We start from the raw sequence: 23,401 nt of genomic DNA, 5'->3' as shown, positions 1-23,401 counted from the left end.
TGACAAGATGAATGTACCGAGCTGTCTGTTTAAACTACTAGCACACAGCTCGGACACCCATGCATACCCCACAAGACATGCCACCAGTGCACCTACATTGTAAACTTTCATTCATAGGCTAGGTTGTAGCAACCTTATGAAGGGTATAGGGAAAGTGTTTGTATCATGTAGTAACCTAAACCTATAGAAATGTCACTGACCGCCACTGCTTGGCATTTTGGTTCCTCACTTATGCGTGGCACAAATTGGGATATGGGGGAGGGGAATGTGCAGGGTATATGCAAATGTTTTTGCGGACTATTGTGTTTTTGGGGACATTACTGTTCACAAACAACCATTAGTCATGACTGAATTCTGCATCCCAAATGGCATCCTATCCCCTGTTTTCCACATTACTTTTGACCAGAGCTCACATCAAATGTAGTGCACTCTATAGGGAGCCATTTGGGACGCCTGCAGATACATTAGCTTCACAGCCTCAGCTAGGTTCCAGCCAATTTACACAGCAATTAGTCTCTTCATGTCACCGGGATATGTGTGTGAGTGTGAGTGAGTGAGTGAGTGAGTGAGTGAGTGAGTGAGTGAGTGAGTGAGTGAGTGAGTGAGTGAGTGAGTGAGTGAGTGAGTGAGTGAGTGAGTGAGTGAGTGAGTGAGTGAGAGATAAGGATGTAGAACTGGGGAAAGGGTTGCCATGCTATTTGGTCAAGAGTTCTTAGCTATTATATTATTCATTATTTAAATTCAACCATGGGCTCCTCACTTATGAGGAATAAGAAATTATTGAAATGATCGATTATCGTAAATTTATCGGTGGTGACAGTGTTTCCTATCCTCAGTGCAATGGGCAGCTGGGAGGAGGTGCTCTTATTCTCCATGGACTTTACAGTGTCCCAGAACGTTTTGGAATTAGTGCTACAGGAAGAAAATTTCAGTTAGGAAAGCTAAGGCTAGATTTTTCAAACTGACTGAGTGTATTGGTTCCTGACTTCCCTGAAAAGTATGCTAATGCAGAATGCCACAGGATGTTTTTTTGTGCTGATCAAGGGCAGTCAAGTCTGGGGTGAACCAAGGGCTATATCTGTTCTTTATTCTACATTTTTTGAATGGGGCCTGCTTATTTAAGATGGAGAGGAAAGCACTTTTGAAGAGCAACCAGGCATCCTTTACTGACGGGATGAGGTCAATATCCTCCCACTCGAATGCGTGCGTGCCAATGCTAGCTCCCGGTCGCTAGCTCCCGGTCGTGTCCTCAAAGTATTTTTTTTTGCTATCGTACCTAACATTTTAACAGTTTACAACAAAGGAGTTTTATTTTTTATTTTTTTTTACCAGGAACGTGTCTCTCCGGTAAAACATGTACTTTGCTATGATTGTCAGTTATGTAGCTGCTCTACTGATAATCTCAGTGCGTCCTTGCTGGGATGACACAAATCTACTGCCGGAGAATATCTACACCAAACACATTGGTTCACCGATCCACCGGAGCGGACTATACACAGCATACCATAATGTTCTGAATAATGGCCAAGTCTACCTCGCTCCCTATTCCACTGAACCGCTTAGGCGTGACAAACACAAGTCCAACATTTATCGGAAACTGTTAAAATACCTGTTCACTACCCTGCTGCTCTCCGGGGATGTGCAACTTAATCCTGGGCCTAACATCACCGAGCCAGCGATACTCACCGGAGTGGAAAGCAGGGGATGGCCTCGTCCACAGATCATCGCCGCTGTGGAAGTGGGTGAGTGCTATCGTCCCATGGTTTCTCTCGATTCACCCAGCTCCAGGATAGATTTGGACTCTTCAAACATACCCAAGCCGCTATATGCGACCCCTGACTTTGCTTCTGGTACGCAAGCTGTTTTAAGTAGTTCCCCACATCCAGTGTAAGCGGGAGGGATTGTTAATTCCGCTACCGAACTGCCCCTAATCAAAACGAAACAAAACGGCCTAAACCCAGCTGTCAGAAAACACAGAAAATGTAACTTTTTTCAATGTGTCAATCACTCTCGAGTCATCTGGGACCCACGGGCTAAGCCCAAGGGACTACTAGGAGGGCACTTGAACATTCGTAGTGTCATTCCAAAAAGTGATCAAATTCAACATCTACTCACAGACTCCAACCTTGACTTCCTCTGCCTCTCAGAGACATGGCTCCATACAAACTCTCCATGTGCTGCTTTGATTGTGCCTGGCTACAATGTTTTCAGGAGAGACAGGATTGAAGGAAGAGGAGGGGGTCTGATGATTTACATTAAAGAACATATCCAATGTAAACAAATTGAGTGGTCATGTGATAATGAACTAGAATGTATTGGCCTGAACGTTACACTGTCTCCCCAAATGTCCTTTACCCTTATTGGAATGTATAGACCACCTTCCACCAAAAGTGTGTTTTTTGATCAGTTTAATAACATGCTTAGGGAATGTGATTTTGGGAAGGAGGTCATCTTAATGGGAGATTTTAATATTAATTATGAAGACAAGTCTTGTAGGAAAACCCTCAAACGGATCACTAATACCTTTGACCTTACACAGCTCGTTAAAGGGCCAACCAGGGTGACTTGTTGCTCTAAAACACAGATTGATTTGGTGTTCAGTAATAAACCAGAGAGAGTGACTAAATCATTCAATATGGTTACTGGGCTATCTGATCATAATTTGACACTTATAGCCAGAAAGTTGTCTAAGAGCAGGTTTAAGCTCTCTACTGTTAGAAAGCCGGATCAACTAAGAATACCTAAGAGTGAATTAAACTATTTTGAAAAAGCAATTAATGGAATTAACTGGAATGATCTCTTGTCCTATACAGACGTGGAAGCTGATAGTGAGGTTTTTCTATCCACAATCCAGGCTACAATAAATGGTTTCCTAAAGAAAATCAAATCCAAACCTGGCCAAAAGAGCACTCTTCCTTGGCTAAATGGAGAAATTTGGAAATTGATGAAAGAACGAGATTATGCTCTAAAAACAGCCCTAAAATCCAAATTAGAGCATGACAGACGTAGGTTTACCATGTTGAGAAATAAGGTGATGAAAGAAATCAGACAGGCCAAGGCAAGCTTTTTTATTAACATAATTGGTGAGGCAAAGGGAAATTCTAAATTGATCTGGGAGAATCTAAAAAAGTTAACAGGGAAAGACCATTGTAACACCGCAAAAAGACTAGAAATCATGGTGAATAACAATCTAACACAGGATGCAGTTGAAATAGCAATAGCCTTCAATTCCTACTTTATTGACTCTGTCAAGGTACTGACACAGAACCCCTCCACTGGTTTATTGGGCTCAGTGCTAGTGAATGACGCTCAACCTGTCTTCATCATAAGGGAGGTTTCTGAGTCAAAGGTGAACAAGGTGATTAGCTCACTAAAGAACTCTAAATCCAAAGATGTGTTTGGGCTGGACTCTACCTTTCTTAAAAACTACAAAGAGTCACTCATTGGCCCCATTACTAAGGTCACCAACACATCTATTGGTCTGGGGGTGTTTCCAAGGGTATGGAAGTCAGCCATAATAACGGCCATCTTTAAATCGGGCGACCCTGCTGATGTGAGTAACTACAGGCCCATTAGTATACTACCTGTAGTGTCGAAGGTTGTTGAAAAGTGTGTAGCAGAACAACTGATTTCCCACCTCAACAACAGCCCCTTCACATTACACTCCATGCAGTTTGGCTTCAGAGCGAAACACTCCACAGAAACGGCCAACTGCGTTCTTCTGGAAAATGTGAAGTCCAAGATGGACAAAGGGGGCGTTGTTGGGGCTGTGTTTCTGGACCTAAGGAAGGCTTTCGATACGGTTAACCATGAGATTCTCATCACAAAATTGTCCAAGTTCAACTTTTCCCCCGATGCCTTGAGATGGATGAAATCATACCTTGAAGGCAGAACTCAGTGTGTCAGAGTGAGCAATGAGCTGTCGCCCACTCTTAGCTATGATGTGGGCGTGCCCCAAGGGTCAATACTGGGGCCCCTCCTGTTCAGCTTGTACATTAATGATCTGCCTTCCGTCTGCACTAGGTCTGAAGTTCAAATGTATGCAGATGATACAGTGATATATGTGCATGCAAAGAGCAAACAACAAGCTGCACAAGAACTCACTACTGTAATGGTCCAGGTTACAAAGTGGCTCAGTGACTCGTGTTTGCATCTCAATGTGAAAAAAACAATTAGCATGTTCTTCACAAAGAGGGCAACAGATGCTACTGAGCCAGATGTCTATGTGTCAGGGGAGAAGCTCCAGGTGGTATCTGATTTTGAATACCTTGGAATCATACTTGATTCCAACCTCTCTTTTAATAAGCATGTGAAAAAGGTCATTCAAATAACCAAATTCAACCTAGCTAATTTCCGATTTATACGAAATTGTTTGACCACAGAGGTAGCAAAACTGTATTTCAAATCGATGATACTCCCCCACTTAACATACTGCTTGACTAGTTGGACCCAAGCTTGCTATACAACATTAAAACCTATTCAGTCTGTCTACAAACAGGCTCTCAAAGTGCTCGATAGAAAGCCCAATAGCCATCATCCCTGTTACATCCTCAGAAAGCATGAGCTCCTGAGTTGGGAAAATCTTGTGCAATACACCGACGCATGTCTTGTATTCAAGATCCTAAATGGCCTAGCTCCCCCTCCACTCAGCATTTTTGTAAAACAGAAAACCCAAACATATGGCAGCAGATCCACAAGGTCTGCCATGAGAGGTGACTGTATAGTTCCCTTAAGGAAAAGCACCTTTAGTAAATCTGCTTTCTCTGTGAGAGCTTCCCATGTCTGGAATACACTGCCATCAGACATACATAACTGCACCACATATCACACTTTCACAAAATGCATGAAGACATGGCTAAAGGTCAATCAGACTTGTGAACATAATCCCTAGCTGTGTATTGCCGCTTTCCATGTTGTCTGTTGTCTGTAGCTTGTGAGGTGTGGAAACACTTTGTTGTTTTTATGGATTTTGTCTTGTTGCTTTTTGTTCAATGTTGCTCTGTCTGTATGCTATGTCTTGCTTGTCCTATGTTACTCTGCGTGTGCTCACTGTTCAATGATTGTCTATATTGTAATTGTTTTTAATAACCTGCCCAGGGACTGCGGTTGAAAATTAGCCGGCTGGCTAAAACCGGCACTTTTACTGAAACGTTGATTAATGTGCACTGTCCCTGTAAAAATAAAATAAACTCAAACTCAGGATACCCGAGCCAGGTCGATTAGAAAGGCCTGCTTAATGAAGTGTTTTAGGGAGCATTTGACAGTGATGAGGGGTGGTCGGTTGACTGCGGACCCATTACGCACACAGGCAATGAGGCAGTGATCGCTGAGATCCTGGTTGAAAACAGCAGAGGGGTATTTAGAAGGCAAGTTGGTCAGGATGATATCTACGAGGGTGCCCGTGGTTACGAATTTAGGGTTGTACCTGGTAGGTTCCTTGATAATTTGTGTGAAATTGAGGGCATCCAGGTAAGATTGTAGGATGGCCGGGGTGTTAAGCATGTCCCAGTTTAGGTCACCTAACAGTACGAACTCTGAAGATAGATGGGATCGATCAATTCACATATGGTGTCCAGGGCACAGCTGGGGGCTGAAGGGGGTCTATAACAAGCGGCAACCATGACAGAACTGAATGAATGAATGAATGAATGAATGAATACACCACCGATCACACGCAAACACAGTTCACTTTCATAGCAGCCAGATACAAACAGCATTGTCACTTTGCTTGTTAATTCCTTCTCTCATCTACACACTCCTCCTTTTCCCTTCGCTTGTGGACTCCAGTGCACAACACATCTCCTGTCTTTGACCAGGAGGAAAAACTGTCCAAGTCAAACCATATTACAATCGCTAACTGCTACACACAGCCGATATCGTTGTCACCTTATTAGCTAAAGTCAGTCAACATAGCTACTAGAACTAACACGTTAGTAAACCTGCTACAATCAGTACACTGTACAGTTAGCAAGCAGTTTAGCAGTTACACTGGCGGACCCCGGTGGCAATAAATTAATAAAACCAAAAGCTTACCTTGACTTGGAAAAGTTCCAGTTTTGGATAGCCACAGCCAGCTAGCAAACATGGCATCCCTCTCTGTTTGAGGCAGATGATTGAGTAGGCTAAACTAACTAGCTGCATTCTCTAGCTAAGTATGTGAAAGTGAAAGAAATAAGAAAATTAAAAACAATATATAGCCATCTCTCTCTCTTGCTTCTCCTTCATTTTTGTTCAACTATTGTCTCTCTCTCTCTTTGGGTCAACTACTCACCACATTTTATGCACTGCAGTGCTAGCTAGATGTAGCTTATGCTTTCAGTACTAGATTCATTCTCTGATCCTTTACAATCTGCAAAAACACTACATTAATTACTTTAGTTTTATTTTACTACAGTAGTTTTACTATAGTTAACCTTGAATACTGCAGTATATTATCATTAAGCTTAGGACCCTCTGCAACTGGATCCTGGACTTCATGAAGGGCCGCCCCCAGGTGGTAAGGGTAGGTAACAACACATCCGCCACACTGATCCTCAACACGGGGGCCTCTCAGGGCTGCGTGCTCAGTCCCATCCTGTACTCCCTGTTCACTCATGACTGCACGGTCAGGCACGACTCCAACACCATCATTAAGTTTTCCGATAACACAACAGTGGTGGGACTGATCACCGACAACGACGAGACAGCCTATAAGGTAGGAGGTCAGAGCCTGACTGCCTAGAAGACCACCATCCCGGAGTCGCCTCTTCACTGTTGACGTTAAGACTGGTGTTTTGTGGGTACTATTTAATGAAGCTGCCTGTTGAGAACTTGTGAGGCATCTGTTTCTCAAACTAGGCACTCTAATGTACTTGTCCTCTTGCTCAGTTGTGCACCGGGGCCTCCCACTCCTCTTTCTATTCTGGTTAGAGCCAGTTTGCAATGTTCTGTGAAGGGAGTAGTACACATCGTTGTACGAGATCTTCATTTTCTTGGCAATTTCTCGCATGAGATAGCCTTCATTTCTCAGAACAAGAATATACTCAAGTTTCAGAAGAAAGGTCTTAGTTTCTGGCCATTTTGAGCCTACAATCGAACACACAAATGCTGATGCTCCAGATACTCAACTAGTCTAAAGAAGGCCAGTTTTATTGCTTCTTTAATCAGACAACAGTTTTCAGCTGTGTTAACATAATTGCAAAAGGGATTTCCAATGATCAATTAGCCTTTTAAAATCGTAAACTTCGATTAGCTAACACAATGTGCCAATGGAACACAGGAGTGATGGTTGCTGATAATGGGCCTCTGTACACCTATGTCGATATTCCTTTGAAAATCTGTTGTTTCCAGCTACAATAGTCATTTACAACATTAACAATGTCTACACTGTATTTCTGATCAATTTGATGTTATTTTAAATTGACAAAATATGTGCTTTTCTTTCAAAAACAAGGACATTTCTAAACTTTTGAACGGTAGTGTAGGTAAAGTTATTAAAGTGACTACACATACAGTGGGGAGAACAAGTATTTGATACACTGCCGATTTTGCAGGTTTTCCAACTTACAAAGCATGTAGAGGTCTGTCATTTTTTATCATAGGTACACTTCAACTGTGAGAGACGGAATCTAAAACAAAAATCCAGAAAATCACATTGTATGATTTTTAAGTAATTAATTTGCATTTTATTGCATGACATAAGTATTTGATCGCCTACCAACCAGTAAGAATTTCGGCTCTCACAGACCTGTTAGTTTTTCTTTAAGAAGCCCTCCTGTTCTCCACTCATTACCTGTATTAGCTGCACCTGTTTGAACTCGTTACCTGTAGAAAAGACACCTGTCCACACACTCAATCAAACAGACTCCAACCTCTCCACAATGGCCAAGACCAGGGAGCTGTGTAAGGACATCAGGGATAAAATTGTAGACCTGCACAAGGCTGGGATGGGCTACAGGAAAATAGGCAAGCAGCTTGGTGAGAAGGCAACAACTGTTGCTGCAAATATTAGAAAATCGAAGAAGTTCAAGATGACGGTCAATCACCCTCGGTCTGGGGCTCCATGCAAGATCTCACCTCGTGGGGCATCAATGACCATGAGGAAGGTGAGGGATCAGCCCAGAACTACACGGCAGGACCTGGTCAATGACCTGAAGAGAGCTGGGTCCACAGTCTCAAAGAAAACCATTAGTAACACACTACGCCGTCATGGATTAAAATCCTGCAGTGCACGCAAGGTCCCCCTGCTCAAGCCAGCGCATGTCCAGGCCCATCTGAAGTTTGCCAATGACCATCTGGATGATCCAAAGGAGGAATGGGAGAAGGTCATGTGGTCTGATGAGACAAAAATATAGCTTTTTGGTCTAAACTCCACTCGCCGTGTTTGGAGGAAGAAGAAGGATGAGTACAACCCCAAGAACACCATCCCAACTGTGAAGCATGGAGGTGGAAACATCATTCTTTGGGGATGCTGTTCTGCAAAGGGGACAGGACGACTGCACCATATTGAAGGGAGGATGGATGGGGACATGTATCGCGAGATCTTGGCCAACAACCTCTTTCCCTCAGTAAGAGCATTGAAGATGGGTCGTGGCTGGGTCTTCCAGCATGACAACGACCCGAAACACACAGCCAGGGCAACTAAGGAGTGGCTCTGTGAGAAGCATCTCAAGGTCCTGGAGTGGCCTAGCCAGTCTCCAGACCTGAACCCAATTGAAAATCTTTGGAGGGAGCTGAAAGTCCGTATTGCCCAGCGACAGCCCCGAAACCTGAAGGATCTGGAGAAGGTCTGTATGGAGGAGTGGGCCAAAATCCCTGCTGCAGTGTGTGCAATCCTGGTCAAGAACTACAGGAAACGTATGATATCTAATTGCAAACAAAGGTTTCTGAACCAAATGTTAAATGCTGCTTTTCTGATGTATCAAATACTTATGTCATGCAATAAAATGCAAATTATTTACCTAAAAATCATACAATGTGATTTTCTGGATTTTTGTTTTAGATTCCGTCTCTCACAGTTGAAGTGTACCTATGAAAAAAATTACAGACCTCTACATGATTTGTAAGTAGGAAAACCTGCAAAATCGGCAGTGTATCAAATACTTGTTCTCCCCACTGTAGATAATAACAGAGAGTAGCAGCAGCATAGAATGGGGGCGGGAGCAATGCAAGTAGTCTGGGTAGCCATTTGATTAGATGTTCAGGAGTCTTATGGCTTGGGGGTAGAAGCTGTTTAGAAGCCTCTTGAACCAAGCGGTACGGGAGCGCCAAGTCTAGGTCCAAGAGGCTTCTAAACAGCTTCTACCCCCAAGCCATATGACTCCTGAACATCTAATCAAATGGCTACTCAGACTATTTGCATTGCCCCGCCCCATGCTGCTGCTACTCTCTGTTATTATCTATGCATAGTCATTTTAATAACTCTTCCTATATGTCAGTGGAGGCTGGTGACTTGAAAAATTGAGGAGGATGGGAGACCAACGATATAGGCGCGGAACGCACAGAGATGACAACATGTATTTAAAAAAATAATCAAATGCAAATTATTTTAATCTAAAGCATTTAATAAAGATATTTAAAGTACAATACTATGGGGAATGGGAATGAAAGGGCTACTTACACCATTTTGGAAAGGGATCACAGCAGTGATTGAATGAGGGTATGAGGCATGTGTTGAGGTGTTCAGAGGCTTGAACGGTGCAGGACAGGATTTGACTGGGAAGACAAAAAACTATAAGACAACACACTACACAGTTAGACAAAAGAGCTAACAATAAGTTAGTCCAAGCAAGGAGTAAAATCATTGATGTGTAATAATATGATTGTGTAAGTCATTGACTCTACATACAGTAATGAGAGAAAATTGATAGGGGTACTCACAGTGCTTGGAGGGGAAACATTCAATGCGCCAGTGGATGAGTTGGCATGTGAGACATGGCTTCAATTCATTTCAGGAGAAAGTTGACAATGGTAGTGGAGTGGAGTAGTCATCACCTCTTAATCAGGGAACAGGAGGAGAGTTAGCTGTAAATACAAATAGCAGATCAATTCCATTACAGCTGCGCCATCATAGGTTTGGACAACGAGTTTCTCTATGAACTTAAACTCAGACATCTCAAAATTCATAAAGTCAAACACAGACTACGCATCTCGCCCACTTGACACATTAAAGTAGACCAAGAAACGTTCCTGAATAAAGCACTGATCATCCACATACCTGATGATAACTGACAACTGCAAGAAGACTGGTGCAGGTCCCAGAGCGGTGGGGCGAAAAATGCACTGCGTCAAACTCTCTCTTTAATATAACTTTTAATGGATAAGGCAATGGAAACTTTCTAATCAATTGAAATTGTTTTCAGGTATTGGAAATACACAAAATAGTCTAAATTGGAGAAGTGAAAAAAATGACTTGTTTAAAAAAAAAGATAGAAAACGGAAAATTGGTGGGTGCATATGTATTCACCCCTTCGCTATGAAGCCCCTGGTGCAACCAATTACCTTCAGAAGTAAAATAATTAGTTAACCTGTTATGGATAGGGGGCAGTATTTTCACGGCAGGATAAAAAACGTACCCGATTTAATCTGATTATTACTCCTGCCCAGAAACTAGAATATGCATATAATTATTAGCTTTAGATAGAAAACACTCCAATGTTTCTAAAACTGTTTGAATGGTGTCTGTGAGTATAACTGAACTAATTTGGCAGGCCAAAACCTGAGAAGATTCCTTACAGGAAGTGCCCTCTCTGACCATTCCTTGGCCTTCAACACTCTCTTTATTGAAAACTGAGGATCTCTGCTGTAACGTGACACTTCCTACGGCTCCCATAGGCTCTCAGAAGGCGGCAAAACGTTGAATGATGCCTTTGCAGGCCATGGCTGAAAAACAGTAGCGCATTTGGATAGTGGTCGATCTGAAAACAATGAGACTGGGGGCGCGTGCACGAGGAGACTCCATGTTTTTATTTTCAGTCTTTGAACGAAAACTACGACTCCCGGTCAGAATATTATCGCTTTTTTACGAGAAAAATCGCATAAAAATTGATTTTAAACAGCGTTTGACATGCTTCGAAGTACGGTAATGCAATATTTTGAAATGTTTTGTCACGAAACACGTCGGGCGCGTCACCCTTCGTCACCCTTGGGATAGTGTCTTGAACGCACAACAAAACGCCGCTATTTGGATATAACTATGGATTATTTGGAACCAAATCAACATTTGTTATTGAAGTAGAAATCCCGGGAGTGCATTCTGACGAAGAACAGCAAAGGTAATCCAATTTTTCTTATAGTAAATCTGAGTTTGGTGAGGGCTAAACTTGGTGGGTGTCTAAATAGCTAGCCCATGATGGCGAGCTATCTACTCAGAATATTGCAAAATGTGCTTTCACCGAAAAGCTATTTTAAAATCGGACATAGCGATTGCATAAAGGAGTTCTGTATCTATAATTCTTAAAATAATTGTTATGTTTTTTGTGAACGTTTATCGTGAGTAATTTAGTAAATTCACCGGAAGTTTCGGTGGGTATGCTAGTTCTGAACGTCACATGCTAATGTAAAAAGCTGTTTTTTGATATAAATATGAACTTGATTGAACAAAACATGCATGTATTGTATAACATAATGTCCTAGGAGTGTCATCTGATGAAGATCATCAAAGGTTAGTGCTGCATTTAGCTGTGGTTTTGTTTTTTGTGACATTATATGCTAGCTTGAAAAATGGGTGTCTGATTATTTCTGGCTGGGTACTCTGCTGACATAATCTAATGTTTTGCTTTCGCTGTAAAGCCTTTTTGAAATCGGACAGTGTGGTTAGATAAAGGAGAGTCTTGTCTTTAAAATGGTGTAAAATAGTCATATGTTTGAAAAATTGAAGTTTTCAGATTTTCGAGGACTTTGTATTTCGCGCCACGCCCATCATTGGATATTGGAGCAGGTGTTCCGCTAGCGGAACGTCTAGATAAATAAAGTCCACCTGTGTGCAATCAAAGTGTTACATGATCTCAGTATATATACATACACCTCTTGTGAAAGGCCCCAGAGTCTGCAACACCACTAAGCAAGGGGCACCACCACCAAGCAAGCGGCACCACGAAGACCAAAGAGCTCTCCAAACAGGTCAGGGACAAAGTTGTGGAGAAGTACAGATCAGGGTTGGGATATAAAAACAATATCCGAAACTTTGAACCTCCCACGGAGCACCATTAAAACCGTCATTAAAAAATTTAAAGAATATGGCACCACAACAAACCTGCCAAGAGAGCGCCGCCCACCAAAACTCACAGACCAGGCAAGGAGGGCATTAATCAGAGAGGCAACAAAGAGACCAAAGATAACCTTGAAGGAGCTCCAAAGCTCCACAGCGGAGATTGGAGTATCTGTCCACAGGACCACTTTAAGCCGTACACTCCACAGAGCTGGGCTTTACAGAGGAGTGGCCAGAAAAAAGCCATTGCTTAAAGAAAAAAATAAGCAAACACAATTGGTGTTCGCCAAAAGGCATGTGGGAGACTCCCCAAACATATGGAAGAAGGTACTCTGGTCAGATGAGACACAAATTTAGCTTTTTGGCCATCAAGGAAAACGCTATGTCTGGTGCAAACCCAACATCTCTCATAACCCCAAGAACACCATGTTTTTCATCGGCAGGGACTGGGAAACTGGTCAGAATTGAAAGAATGATGGATGGCACTAAATACAGGGAAATTCTTGAGGGAAACCTGTTTCAGTCTTCCAGAGATTTGAGACTGGGATGGAGGTTCACCTTCAAGCATGATAATGACCCTAAGCATTCTACTAAAGCTGCACTTGAGCAGTTTAAGGGGAAACATTTAAATGTCTTGAAATGGCCTAGTCAAAGCCCAGACTTTAATCCAATTGACAATCTGTGGTATGACTTAAATATTGCTGTACACCAGGAGAACCCATCCAACTTGAAGGAGCTGGAGCAGTTTTGCCTTGAAGAATGGGCAAAAATCCCAGTGGTTGGATGTGCCAAGCTTATAGAGACATACCCCAAGAGACTTGCAGCTGCAATTGCTGCAAAAGGTGTCTCTACTAAGTATTGACTTTGGATGGGTGAATAGTTATGAACAATCAAGTTTCACAATAAAAAATATTTTGAATCTTCAAAGTGGTAGGCATGTTGTGTAAATCAAATGATAGAACCCCCCCAAAATCCATTTTAATTCCAGGTTATAAGGCAACATAACAAGAAAATGCCAAGGGGGTGAATACTTTCGCAAGCCACTGTATAGTGTCTAATTTAGGCCAGCAGTGTTTTTTTTTATCTTCTGCTGCTGTTGGAACTCATAAAACAGAAAGAGTTATCTGAACATTCTCTTGGAACAGTGGAATCCACCAATGACCATTCTAGGACATAGTGACAGTAAAGTTCATATTAAGGTCAAAATTCACTCATAATTATTGTCAGTTTGTATACCTCTATAAGATAGCCTTGTTAGTACTACTGAAATATAATTTGATTCGTTTGAGTTGATATGAAAGTAAAAGTACAGTAAGTTTAAGGATCAGACTCTTTTTTTCAATATTCACCTAAAACGACATACCCAAATCTAACTGCCTGTAGCTCAGGACCTGAAACAAGGATATGCATATTCTTGATACCATTTGAAAGGTAGCCCTTTGACTTTTCTGAAAATGTTAAATTAATGTAGGAGAATATAACACATTCGATCTGGTAAAAGATAATCCAAACAAAAAAACATACATTTTGTTTTTTGTTTTTGTTCCATCATCTTTGAAATGCAATAGAAAGGCCATACACTCAGATAGGATTTCAGGTGTAATGTATATGTTTTCCACAAGATAACAGCAGTGTGTGTGCAAAGTTTCATATTGATCCTGGGAAGAATTACATCTCTACACAACATTTTTGTATCAAGTCTGCCAGGAGTTTGCCTAAATGTGCCGAATTTGTCAATTTATACATTTTCAGGTACAAGACTATAGAGAACATACAAAAATGCTATGTTAACCATGTTGCACATAAAAACTTATTTGTTCATTGAAAATGGTGAATAACACACCACAGGTTAATGAGAAGGGTGTGCTTGAAAGGATGCACATAACTCTGCAATGTTGGGTTGTATTGGAGAGAGTCTCAGTCTTAAATAATTTTCCACACACAGACTGTGTTTAGTTTTCATGCTAGTGAGGGCCAAGAATACACTCTCACATAGATACGTGGTTGCAAACGGCATCAGTGTCTTAACAGCACGATTTGCCAAGGCAGGATACTCTGAACACAGCCCATTCCAGAAATCTGACAGTTGCTTCGGATTAAATACATTTTTCACAGAACTGCTTGTTGCAATTTCGATGAGGCTCTCTTGTTCAGATATCGATAAGTGGACTGGAGGTAGGGCATGGACTCCAAACAAGTTGTTGAAACATCTCAAGGAGGATCAATGGAAACAGGTAGCACCTGAGCTTCATTTTTAGTAAGGAATTTCAGTTTTTTATGTTTAAAACATTTGCAAACATTTATAAATACCTGTTTTCGCTTTGTCATTAAGGGGTATTGTGTGTAGATTGCAATATATATATATATATATATATATTTAGTCCATTTTAGAATTAGGCTGTAACATAACAAAATATGGAAAAAGTCAAAGGGTCTGAATACTGTAAATGAGGTTATTTACATTTTGAATGCCAACGCCCCTGAGAAAATGTACATTTGCTGCAGCACTACAACAATTAAGTGACCCAATAATAGGGATTATCTGAGCAGGGCTTGGGTCACTGATAAGTCATTGTCTCAACGCACCCTTGAAATGCACAGACAGGGTCCAGAGCCTAGATTATTTGGATGGACCCTTCAGGGTACGTGCAATGCCGTTGGGTTACGTCAAATAAAAATGTGATACACATTTAAAAATGTATATTTATTTTATCCTTTTTTTATTCACATTTTCAAATAGTCCATTTAAGTTTTCCAACGGGGCTATACATTTGGGTGAGGTTTTTTAAGCCATCTAGTGTTCAGCGAAGTAACAACACAATGTCAGATACAGGTAGCCTAGTGAAATACTTAACATCCAATCACATTAACCGTTACTCTCTCGCGGGAATTCCACTAACGGTCCGTATGTAGCCAAACGTAGCTGCTGCTGATGTTGGTATCTGTACTGATGGCGCAAAAGCCACGACAGGGAGACATAGTGGAGTGGTAACGCGCGTGCAAGCAGTTGCTCCTGACGCCACTTTGGTACACTGCAGCATCCACCGAGAGGCTCTTGCTGCCAAATTAATCCCTGACAGCTTGAAAGACGTTTTGGACACTACAGTGAAAATGGTTAACTTTGTTAAAGCAAGGCCCCTGAACTCTCATGTATTTTCTGCACTATGCAATGATATGGGCAGTGACCATGTAAAGCTTTTACAACATACAGAAGTGTGCTGGTTATCAAGGGGCAAAGTATTGACCAAAAAAAAATTTAATTGAGAGACAAGCTTAAAGTTTTCTTTACTGACCATAATTTTCACTTGTCTGACCACTTGCGAGTTTCTCACACAACGCCTATCTGGGTGATGTTTTTTCTCACCTGAATGATCTGAATCAATGATTACAGGGACTCTCCGCAACTATATTCAATGTGCGGGACAAAATTGAGGCTATGATTATGATGTTGGAGCTCTTCTCTGTCTGCATTAACTTCTTCGGGATAGGGCAGTATTCTGAATTTTGGATGAATGAGATGCACAAAGTAAACTGCCTGTTACTCAGGCGCAGAAGCTAGGATATGCATATAATTGGTAGTATTGGATAGAAAACACTCTAAAGTTTCCAAAACTAAAATAATATGTGTATAACAGAACTAATATGGCAGGCGAAAACCCGAGGACAATCCATCCAGAAATTAGTTTTTTCAGCTCACTACTGATTACAATGGCTGTCAATGGGAATATAAAAGGAATACCTCCCAGATTGCAGATCCTAGGGCTTCCACTAGATGTCAACAGTCTTTAGAAAGAGTTTCAGGCTTGTTTTCTGAAAAATTAGCTAGAATTTGTAGTTTTTGTAAGTGGCTCCCATTTTGGCTGTAGTGTTTGTAGCGCATTCCGGTGAGGGTGCGCACTTCGTTATTTATCTCCGGTAATGAACATACTATTCTCCGTCTTAAATTGTATAGTTTATTTACATATTAGGGTACCTGAGGATTGATTAGAAATGTTGTTTGTCAGGGAGGAGAACAAGAACCCGATGGTCACTCTGACAGAGCTCTAGATTTCCTCTGTTGAGATAGGAGAACCTTCCAGAAGGACAACCATATCTGCAGCACTCCACCAATCAGGCCTTTATGGTAGAGTGACCAGACGGTAGCCACTCTTCAGTAAAAGGCACATGACAACCCGCTTGGCGTTTGCCAAAAGGCACCTAAAGACTCTCAGACAATGAGAATCAAGATTCTCTGGTCTGATGAAACCAAGATGGAACACTTTAACCTAAATGCCAAGCGTCACGTCTGGAAGAAGCCTGGCACCATTCCTACGGTAAAGCATGGTGGTGGCAGCATCATGCTGTCGGGATGTTTTTCGGCAGCAGAGACTGGAAAACTAGTCAGGATCGAGGCAAAGATGAATGGAGCAAAGTACAGAGAGATCCTTGATGAAAACCTGCTCCAGAGAACTCAAGAGGACCTCAGACTGGGGTGAATGTTCACCTTCCAACAGGACCATGACCCTAAGCACACAGCCAAGAGAATGCAGGCGTGGTTTTGGGACAAGTCTCTGAATGTCCATAAGTGGCCCAGCCAGAGCACGGACTTGAACCCGATCGAACATCCTTGGACAGACCTGAAAATAGCTGTGCAGCAATGCTCTCCATCCAACCTGACAGAGCTTGAGAGGACCTGCAGAAAAGAATGGGAGTAACTCCCCAAATACAGGTGTGCCAAGCTTGTAGCGTCATACCCAAGAAGACTCGAGCTTGTAGTCACTGCCAAAGGTGCTTCAACAAAGTTCTGAGTAAAGGGTCTGAATACTTGTGCAAATGTGATATTTTATTTTTCATAAATTAGCAAAAATTACTAAAAACCTGTTTTTGCTTTGTCATTATGGGGTATTGTGTGTAGATTGATAAGGGAATACAACAACCTAATCAATTTTAGAATAAGGCTGTAACCCCAAAAATTGTGGAAAAAGTAAATGGGTCTGAATACATTTGAAGGCACTGTATGTCCTTCTAACTGCCCTGAATGCCTCTGTCAAACCTACAGCTATTGTAAGAAATAATAATGCACCTGTGAACCTGAGTTATACTGTTAGAACTGAGGTGGTTTGTCCTGGCGATAAGTCCACTGTGTGCAGCTCACCCTGCACTGTCAGCACAAACATAAATATCACTCTCATGTCTACCTCTGTAAAACCTCCCAGTAAAGCCATAAAAACAATCAAGAATCCCCAAAAAGTGCTAAAGAATAGCCCATATTAACATATGCAGCCTAAGAAACAAGGTCGATGGAATCAATTACTTGTTGATAACACATACAAGTCATATATTGGCTGTCTCTGAAGCTCACTTAGATAATACCTTTTATGATACAGTGGTAGCAATACATGGTTTTAACATCTTCAGAAGAGACAGGAATGCCAATGGTGGAGGTGTTGCCTTTTACGTTCAGAGTCATATTCCTGCAAAGTTTGGAGAGGATATCATGTCAAATGCTGTTGAAGAAATATGGCTTCAGGTTCACCTACCTCACCTAATGCCCATTCTTGTGGGATGCTACTATAGACCACCAAGTTCTAACAGCCAGTATCTGTATAATATGTGTGAAATGCTTGAAAATGTATGTAATATCAACAGAGAGCTATATTTTCTGGTTGACCTAAATATTGACTGGCTTTCATTAAGATGCCCTCTCAAGAAAAAGCTTCAAACTGAAAACAGTGCCTGCAACCTGGTTCAGGTTTTCAGTCAGTGTATTAACAAGCAGTACAATACTTAAATCATCCACATGTATTTATCACATCTTTACTAATGCTGCATAAATCTGTTCCAAAGCAGCATCCAAATCCATTGGATGTAGCGATCAAACTATAGTAGCCATATCTAGGAAACTCAAATCACCAAAGGCTGGGCCTAATATAGTGTATAAGAGGTCATACAATAAGTATTGTAGTGATTCCTATGTAGAGGATGTAAATAATATTTGCTGGTCTGTGCTGAAGAAGGCACCGTGATGCTGAATCGTTGATGGTTTTTTACCCTATAAATTACTGGGAGGTTATACATATGGAGTGTGCGACTCTCTGTTTTTATAGCTTACAGTTTATTCACCATTAGTCATCACCTCTACACTAAATAGTTTTCTCTGGGTGTGCGACAGCTCATGCTTTTTATTAGTGGAATGAGGAGCAACCAGACGTTACACTTGACACATTTATGACATTTCTTATTCCAGTTACTAATAAGCATGCACCCATTAAGAAAATGACTGTAAAAAAATGTTAAATACCTGTGGATTGATGAAGAATGGAAACATTTTATGGTTGAGAGGGACGAGGGAAAAATAATTGTAAATATGTCTCACTGCACAGCCCACTGACAAATGTACTGTAAATTGAGAAATCATGTGACTAAACTGAACAAAAAGAAGAATAATGTGTACTGTGAAACAAAAAGCTTTGATGCACCTTAAATGAAAATTTGGGCAAAAAGGCAAACTTGGCTCCATCATTCTTTGAAAGATGGCTCATTCATCACAAATCCCACTGATAATGCCAACAATGATTTTTTAATTGGCAAGATTAGCAAAGGTATACATTATATGCCAGTAACAAATTCTGAACCTTCACATCCATGCATAACTAACTAAATTATGAAAGATTAGCATTGTAATTTTTTATTCCATAAAGTGAGTATGGAAGAGGTGAAAAAGTTATTGTTGTCTATCAACAATGACAAGCCACCTGGGTCTGACAACTTGGAATGAAAATTACTGAGGATGATAGCAGATGATATTGCCACACGTATTTCCATTTCTTTAATCTAAGCCTACAGGAAAGTGTGTGCCCTCAGGCCTGGGGGGAAGCAAAAGTCGTTCAGGTACCCAAGAATAGCAAAGCACCCTTCACTGGCTCAAACAGGCAACCAATCAGCCTGTTGCCAAAAAGATTGTGGGAGCTGTTTTGTTAGAATCTACTGCAGCTTTTGATATTATCGATCATAATCTTCTGCTGGAAAAACATGTTATGGCTTTACATCCCCTGTTATATTTTAGATCGAGAGTTACCTGTCTAACATAACACAGAGGGTGTTCTTTAACCTGTTGGGTCTAGGGGGCAGCATTTGCACGTCTGGATAAAAAAAATGTACCCGATTTAATCTGGTTACTAATCCTACCCAGTAACTAGAATATGCATATACTTATTATATATGGATAGAAAACACTCTAAAGTTTCCAAAACTGTTTGAATGGTGTCTGTGAGTATAACAGAACTCATTTGGCAGGCAAAACCCTGAGACATTTTCTGACAGGAAGTGGATACCTGATGTGTTGTATTGATTTTAAACCTATCCCATTGAAAAACACAGGGGTTTAGGAATATTTTGGCACTTCCTATTGCTTCCACTAGATGTCACCAGCCTTTACAAAGTGTTTTGAGTCTTCTGGAGGGAGATCTGACCGAACAAGAGCCATGGAACGGTGATGTCCCATTAGACACCTGGCGCGCTACTTCATGTTGGGTACCCTCGTTCCAATACGTTATAAAAGGCTATGCATTCGTCCACCTTGAATATTATTCATGTTCTGGTTAAAAAAGGCCCTAATGATTTATGCTATACAACGTTTGACATGTTTGAACGAACGGAAATATATTTTTTCCCCTCGTTCATGACGAGAAGTCCGGCTGGCTTACATCATGTGCTAACGAGACGGAGATTTTTGGACATAAATGATGAGCTTTTTTGAACAAAACTACATTCGTTATGGACCTGTGATACCTGGAAGTGACATCTGATGAAGAGAATCAAAGGTAATGGATTATTTACATAGTATTTTCGATTTTAGATCTCCCCAACATGACGTCTAGTCTGTATCGCAACGCGTATTTTTCTGGGCACAGTGCTCAGATTATTGCAAAGTGTGATTTCCCAGTAAGGTTATTTTTAAATCTGGCAAATTGATTGCGTTCAAAAGATGTAAATCTATAATTCTTTAAATGACAATATAATATTTTACCAATGTTTTCTAATTTTAATTATTTAATTTGTGACGCTGACTTGACTGCCGGTTATTGGAGGGAAACGATTTCCTCAACATCAATGCCATAGTAAAACGCTGTTTTTGTATATAAATATGAACTTGATAGAACTAAAAATGCATGCATTGTCTAACATAATGTCCTAGGAGTGTCATCTGATGGAGATTGTAAAAGGTTAGTGTATCATTTTAGCTGGTTTTATGGTTTTGGTGACCCTGTCTTTGACTTGACAAAACATTACACACAACTCTTGTAAATGTACTGTCCTAACATACTCTAAATTTATGCTTTCGCCGTAAAACCTTTTTGAAATCGTAAAACGTGGTTAGATTAAGGAGATGTTTATCTTTCAAATGGTGTAACATAGTTGTATTTTTGAAAAATTTGAATTTTGACATTTATTTGGATTCAAATTTGCCGCTCTTGAAATGCACCTGCTGTTGATGGAGTGCACCACAGGTGGCACGCTAGCGTCCCACCTAGCCCCAAGAGGTTAACCTGTCTGGGAACGTGGGACGCTTGCGTCCCACCCTAGTCAACAGCCAGTGGAATCGCGTCGCGCGAAATACAAATACCTCATAAATGCTATAACTTCAATTTCTCAAACATATGACTATTTTACACCATTTTATAGATACACTTCTCCTGAATCGAACCACGTTGTCCGATTTCAAAAAGGCTTTACAGCAAAAGCAAAACATTAGATTATGTTAGGAGAGTACCCAGCCCAAAATAATCACACTGACATTTTCAAAGCAACTAGCATGCATCTCAAATACCCAAAACACAGCTAAATGCAGCACTAACCTTTGACAATCTTCACCAGATGACACTCCTAGGACATCATGTTACACAATACATGCATTTTTTTGTTCGATAAAGTTCATATTTATATATTAAAACAGCATTTTACATCGGCGCGTGACGTTCAGAAAATATTTTCCCTCAAATGCATCCGGTGAAGCTGCGCTACAATTTACAAAATTACTATTCGAAAACATTGTTAAAATTGTATATTGTCATTCAAAGAATTATAGATTAACACCTCGTGAATGCAACTGCATTGCCAGATTTAAAAATAACTTTACTGGGAAATCACACTTTGCAATAAATGAGGTGCTATGCTCAGAAAAATAGGCTAGGCGATACAGGTTAGCGCCATCTTGGAACCATCTAAAATCCAATATACTATTGTAAATATTCCCTTACCTTTGATTATCTTCATCAGAAGGCACTTCCAGGAATCCCAGGTCCACAACAAATGTAGTTTTGTTCGAAAAAGTTCATAATTTATGTCTCAATAGCTCCTTCTTGTTAGCGCGTTCCGAAGGCTACTCATAATGTACGAGGCGCGCTGGACTTGTCGTCACGAATGTGCAAAAAATATATATTTACGTTCGTTCAAACATGTCAAACGTTGTATAACATAAATCTTTAGGGCCTTTTTCAATCAGAGCTTCAATAATATTCAAGGCGGACGATTGCATTGTCTTACTAAACGTTTCGGAATGAAGGCGCCCACGTCATAGTAGTAATGGCCCTCCCCCTATGACCAACTTTCCAAGCCTCTCTTTCGGTCAGTTTTTACCGGAGAAGACTCAAACCACTTTGTAAAGACTGTTGACATCTAGTGTAAGCCGTAGGAAGTGCTAAATGAATCCTAACTCACGGTGTGTTTCATAGGCAAAGTGTTGAAGGTGATTCCACAAATCCGATTTCCACTTCCTGCATGGAATCTTCTCAGGTTTTTGGCCTGCCATATGAGTTCTGTTATACTCACAGACACCATTCAAACAGTTTTAGAAACTTTAGAGTGTTTTCTATCCAAAACGACTAATTATATGCATATTCTAGTTACTGGGCAGGAGTAGTAACCAGATTAAATCGGTACGTTTTTTATCTGGCCGTGAAAATACTGCCCCCTAGCCCCAACACCCGCCCGCTTAACCTGGAAGCCAGCTGCACCAATGTGTCGGAGGAAACACCCTTCAACTGACGACCGTGTGTCCACTCACCCAGTCGCCTGTGTGTCTATGTATGTTGATGACTCAACATTATACATGTCAGCTACCACAGCAAGTGAATCACTGCAAAACTTGAACAAAGAGCTGCAGTCAGTTTCAGAATGGGTGTCAAGAAATTAGTTAATTAAAAAATAAATAAAAGCATTGTATTAGGGACAATTCATTCACTAAGCCCTACACTTCAACTAAATCTCAACTAAAATTGAGCACATTGAGGAAACTAAACTCCTTACTGTAACCCTGGATTGTAAACTGTCATGGTCAAAACATATTGATGCAACAGTAGCTAAGATGAGGAGAGGTCTGTCCATATTAAAATGTTCCTCTGCCTTCTTAACAATGCTAATAAAAAGGCAGGTCGTTCAGGCCCTAGTTTTATTGCACCTGGACTACTGTCCAGTCGTGTGGTCAGGTGCCACAAAGAGCGACTTGGCAGCATGGCGGGCCGTAATTGTACACGGAGAGTTAAAATTCATAATGTGCACGTCAATCTCTGCCTGTTCAAAGTAGAGGAGAATTTGACTTCATCACTGCTTGTATTTGTCAGAAGTATTGACATGTTGAATGCAATGAGCTGTCTGTACCCATGCATTCCCCACAAGACATGCCACCAGAGGTCTCTTCACAGTCCCCAAGTCCAGAACAGACTATGGGAGGTGCACAGTACTACATAGAACCATGACTACATGGAACTCTATTCCACATCATGTAATTCATGCAAGTAGTAAAATCAGATTTAAAAATCTGATAAAAATACACCTTATGGAACAGCGGGGACTGAAAAGACACACACACAGGCATGTCTATAAACTGAAAAATGTCATTTGTTTACATCTCTGTTAGTGAGCATTTCTCCTTTACCAAGATAATCCATCCACCTGACAAGTATGCCATATCAAGAAGCTGATTAAACAGCATGATCATTACACAGTTGCACCTTGTGCTGGAGACCATAAAAAGCCACTTTAAAATATACAGTTTTGTCACACAACACAGTGAGGGAGCGTGCAATTGACATGCTGACTGCAGACATGTCCACCAGAGCTGTTGTCAGATAATTTAATGTTAATTTCTCTACCATAAGCTGCCTCCAACTTTGTTTTAGAGAATTTGTCAGTACGTCCAACCGGCCTCACAACCGCAGACCATGTGTAACCATG

This window comes from Salmo salar, chromosome 17, assembly GCF_965601325.2.
Source record: "Salmo salar chromosome 17, fSalSal1, whole genome shotgun sequence".
In the NCBI taxonomy this organism is placed as follows: domain Eukaryota; kingdom Metazoa; phylum Chordata; class Actinopteri; order Salmoniformes; family Salmonidae; genus Salmo; species Salmo salar.
Note: the sequence above shows the minus strand (reverse complement) of the source record.